The sequence below is a fragment of the Pteropus alecto genome, unplaced genomic scaffold, assembly GCF_000325575.1.
Source record: "Pteropus alecto unplaced genomic scaffold, ASM32557v1 scaffold68, whole genome shotgun sequence".
NCBI lineage: Eukaryota > Metazoa > Chordata > Mammalia > Chiroptera > Pteropodidae > Pteropus > Pteropus alecto.
The window spans coordinates 438,728-443,973 of NW_006441386.1; the positions used below are offsets into that span (position 1 = coordinate 438,728).

The window sequence follows — 5,246 nt, forward strand, 5'->3', positions numbered from 1 at the left end:
TAGCAAACTCAATGCTGAAAAGCTGAAAGCTTTTTAACATCAGGAAGACAAGGATGTCCACTTTCACTTTTATTCAACATAGTACTGAAAGTCCTAGCCACAGCAATCAGACTAGAAAAAGAAATAAAAGGCATCCAAATTGGAGAGGAAAAAGGAAAACCCTCATTATTTGCAGATGACAAGAAAGTATATATAATAACCCTTAAATTCCACACAAAAAAAATCTATTAGAACTGATAAATGAATTCAGTAAAGTATCAGGACACAAAATTAATACTGAGAAATCAGTTGCATCCTTATATACCAATAACGAACTATGAGAAAAAGAAATCAAAATAATCCCATTTATAATTTAATTATATTAAAAAAAAAAAAAAAAAAAAGACCAAAATACCTAGGAATAAATTTAACCAAGGAGGTAAAAGATTTGTACTTGGAAAATTACAAGATGTTGAAGAAAGAAAATAAAGATATAAATAAATGGAAGCACACGCCATGCTTCGTGGATAGGAAGAATTAACATCATTAAAATGTCCTAAGCAATCTATAGATTTAATACAATCCCTATCAAAATACCAGTGGCATTTTTCACAGAACTTGAAAAAATAATCTAAAAATTTATATGGAACTACAAAAGATCCCAAATAGCCACAGCAATCTTGAGAGTGAAGAACAAGTTTGGAGGTATCACACCACCTGATATCGAACTATACTACAAGGCTATAGTCATCAAAATAGCATGGCATAAAAACAGACACCTAGATCAATGGTACAGAATAGAGAACTCAGAAATAAATTCACGCCTATATGCTCAATTAATCTATGACAAATGAAGCAAGAATATATAATGGAGTAAAGACAGTCTATTCAGTAAATGGTGTTCGAAAGAGAAGGATCAAATGCCTTATTTAGTGGACAGGAAAGCCAATCAGGACACTCAATCAGAATGGCAAGAAAAATGATGCCAAGACTATAAAAATAATTTAAGGAGCCTATGGGACACTATTAAGGCTCCAAATATTGGTCTGATTGGTGTAACAGAAGATAATCAAAATGTTGAACAGCTGTTTGAAGAAATAATGATGGAAAATTTCCCTAACTTGGTGAAGGAAATGGACATAAAACCCCAGGAAGCTCAGAGAATCTCCAAAATCAGGGATCTAAAGAGGCCCACACCTAGACACATCATAATTAAAATGCCAAACACAAAGAAAGACTATTAGAAGCCGCAAGAGAAAAAGAAGTAATTCCTTGTAAGGGAACAAAACTGGCAGCTGGTTTCTCAAAAGAAACTATGCAGGACAGAAGGGTTTGGCCAAAAACTGAGATAGTTCCTCATGCAAGGGAAACGAAAGAAAAAAATAAACAAATGGGACCATATCAAGCTAAAAAGTTTTTACACTACAAAGGAAACCATTAACAAAACACAAAGATAACCTACCCAGTGGGAGAAGATATTTGCCAATGATACATCTGATAAGGAATACAACTTAATACTAAAAACAAACAATCCAATAAAAAAATATGGGCAGAGGACCTGAATGGACATTGCTCCAAAGAGGACATAAAGATGACTAATAGACATATGAAAAGATGGTCAATGTCACTAATCCAGGCATCAAAAAACAGGAATAAAGAATGGTAACAACTACATTTCTATCAATAAGTACCTCAAATTGAAAAGAATTAAGTGCTTCAACCAAAAGATACAGTGGCTGAAAGAATAAGAAAACAAGATCCTTACGTATGAAAAGGAAGGGGATAGAAAAAGACATTGCTTTGATAGACCTAGAAGGTGTTTAAGTCAGATAGGGAAATTAAAACCACAATAAGATCTCACACTTGTCAGAATGGCTATCATCAATAAATCAGTACACAAGTGTTGGAGAGGCTGTGGAGAAGTGGTAACCCTCCTGCACTGCTGGTGGGAACGTAAATTGGAACAGCCACTATGAAAAACAGTATGGAGGTTCCTCAAAAAATTAAAAATAGCAATTCCACTTCTAGGTATTTAACCAAAGAAGTCTAAAACACTAATTTGAAAACACATATGTATCCCTATGTTCACTGCAGCATTGTTTAAGGGTAGAGGGGTTTGGGGGTGCTGAGAGAATGGGGCAAAAGATTAAAGAAGTACAAATTAGTAGCTGATGGATCATTGTTTACAATAGCCAAAATATGGAAGCAACTTAAGTGTCCATAGATAGACAAATGGATAAAAAAAATGTAGTACATATATACAATGGAATATTACACAGCCTTAAAAAAAAGAAGGAAATCTTGCAATTTGCAACAACATGGATGGACCTAGAGGATATTATGCAAAGTGAAATAAGTGAAACACAGAAAGACAAATACCATATTATTTCACTTACATATGGAATATAAAAAACAAAATAAACAGACAAAATAGAAACAAACCCATACATACAGAGAACAAATTGATCATGCCAGATGGGAGGGGAGTTTGGCAGGATGAGTAAAAAAGGAGAAGGGATTAAGATGTACAAATTGTCAGTTATAAAAACAGTCATGGAGATGTAAAGTATAGCATAAGGAATATAGACAATAATACTGTAATAACTACGCATGGTATCAGTTGGGTACTAGACTTATCAGGGCAATCACTTTGTAAATTATATAATTGTCTATTCAGTATGTTGTATACCTGAAACTAATATAATATTATATGTTAAATATAGAGTTTTTTTAATTAAAAAAAAAAAAAAAAGCAGGGAAATCCTTATAGGGAAGGGCAGTGTCATGGCCCGAGAAGGGAGGCATACACATATTAAACACCAAGAGATTTACTGAAACACAATGTAACGCATGTTTCATTTTCTAGTGGGAATAAAACTGACCCCACAAAACTAAAAAATAAAAATTGATAACTAATATAATTACCTTGAGGTAGCCAAAATTTAAACAAAACCCAAAATCATGAATAATAAAAGGAAAAACTGATAGCTAGGACTTCATCAACATTAAATACTTCTGCCTTTCAAAAGATACCATTATGGAAAAAAAAGAAAAAGAAAAGGCAAGCCACAGAACAGGAGAAAATATTCACAATACATATATTTAATAATGGACTTGTATCCTGAATAAAGAATTCTTACAACTCAATAGTAAGACAAACAATCCATTAAAATATGAGTAAAAGATTTGAACAGATATTTCTATAAAGATACACAAACTAAAAAAAACTGACAATACTAAATATTGGTGAGAACTTGGAACTTTTATATATTGTTGGTGGGGATGTAAAATGGTACAACCACTTTGGAAAACAGTTTGGCAGTTTCTTACAAAGTTAAACATATAATAAACCATAAGACTCAGCAACCTCACTCCTGGATTTATTCAAGAGAAATGAAATATATTCATAGCATCTTTATTCATGACAGCCCAAAACTAGAATGTCCATCAACAGATAAACAGGTAAACAAAATGTGGTATATCCCCACATTGGAACACTACTCAGCAATAAAAAAGAATTAATTACTGATCTACGCTTTACCATGGATAAATATAAAAAACATTATACCGACTAAAAGAAGCCAAACACAAAAGAGTACATACAATACGATTTCGTTTATATGAACCATAGAAAATGCAAACAAATACAATAATGACAAAAATCAGCTTAGTAGGGCTAGGAGTGGGGGGACATGACTGCAAAGAGCCCCTAGGAAACTTTTAGGTGTAATGGAAATGTTCTATTGCGGTGCTGATTGTGTAAAAAATTGCCAAAATTCATCAAAATGTACACTTAAAATGGGTACATGTTATTGTATTAAATTATACATCAATAAAACGTTAGTTTAAAAAATTTATTGGGCACATATCAAATTATTCGAAAACTTAAAACGTCCCAACTACTTTGTTTCAGCAAGATGAAAGTGACAGTATTATTATATTGAAAATCTACCAGCAGTTATAATATAGAAATCTTGGATTTTATTATTTTCCTTCCTGATCCTCATTCCAATATTGGTCAAATATTTATGCAAGCCACATATAAAGAAAAGAGTAAATAAGTTTAAAAAATGAATTATTTAATTCCCAACTTGAAGCTGTATCTCTACAACAATGTATGTGGTAAGTACTTATTCAAAATTCTAATTCTAATGGAAAAGAAGATGACAGTCACACACTGCAACTCTAAATTTGGGAGAGTTTCCTAATCTTGTATTGGTGCTTCCCCTATGCAGGATTGCATCATTCATTCATGCTGTTTGGTAACAAGCAGCAGTGAAATAAAACAAGTAAAAATTACACAAAAGTAAATTGATGAGAAGAAAGCTTTGAAATCTCATGAAATAGTTTACTTATCCTGATTAAGAAAAATAAATGTAGAATCACGGAGGCCCTGGATGTGGAAAAGGCAGACCGGTAAATGAGAAAGTTGGGCACACAGAGAGGTAAACACATGTCGGGACTTACCCTGGTGGTTGCTGCTCCTTCCTGGGCCGCTGCCACCCACTCCAGGGCTCCCGCGGCTGTAACTGCAGGGGGCCGACGGCTGTCTCCAACGCTCAGTCACGGAGTTCCAAGGGTGGTGACCTGTGCAGAGTCGCAGAGCCTTCCTTTACCAAACAATCATATGAGATCTGCTGATAGCTGCAGCGGCTTCTGGTCTGCTTTGCAAGTGCTTTATCTAAACTAAAGATTGCAGATTCAGGCTGGGAAGAAGAACTTGGCCCCGCCCCCGGGGAGGGGCTTCCTGAGCCCGCCCACTTCTCCCTCCCCCGGCTCTGCGTTGGAGGACCCAGACATGCCCTCCACTGTGGAGGCTTTCCTGCAAAGCTGGGAGGCGCACCACTTAAACTTTACAGAGGAAGAACAAAGAGCTACCGACCTTCAGAAGCGCTCCCTACGCCACCACCACTTGGGATAAGGGTACATGGGAGAAACGAGAGAGTTCTGCACTAATTTTGCAATTAAGGAAAACCCCTTAAGGAGCTTCTTTTGACATTACGCGTTTGTAGGAATGTAGATCTTCAGAGAACTTCAAAAACGACTTATTCGCGACTAAAATGCAGAAAACCGTGACAAAATGAGTCTTTGCACCTTTTAGCTTTTTTTTTTTTTTTTTTTGGTCATTTTTTTTTCTAGGTGTCACTTGTCCAGCTACTTTTATGTTGACTGCAATAAATGATTGTCCCCAAACATTTACCTTTAGGCGCAGCTGGCTGGAGCTGGGCAATGAGACCCTACCCTAAAGGCAACCTGAAACCGTAGAT

At 35.4% G+C, this 5,246-nt stretch overlaps 1 protein-coding gene across 1 annotated transcript in view; it reads right to left on the minus strand.

The window, feature by feature from the left end:
- Positions 1-4,697, minus strand: part of PSPH (phosphoserine phosphatase) — a 60,803-nt gene extending 56,106 nt beyond the window's left edge. The window contains exon 1 of the mRNA XM_006918503.3: positions 4,447-4,697. The gene's annotated coding sequence lies outside the window, so the exon portion shown is untranslated. The remainder of the gene's footprint in view (positions 1-4,446) is intronic.
- Between the last annotated feature and the right edge of the window lie 549 nt (positions 4,698-5,246).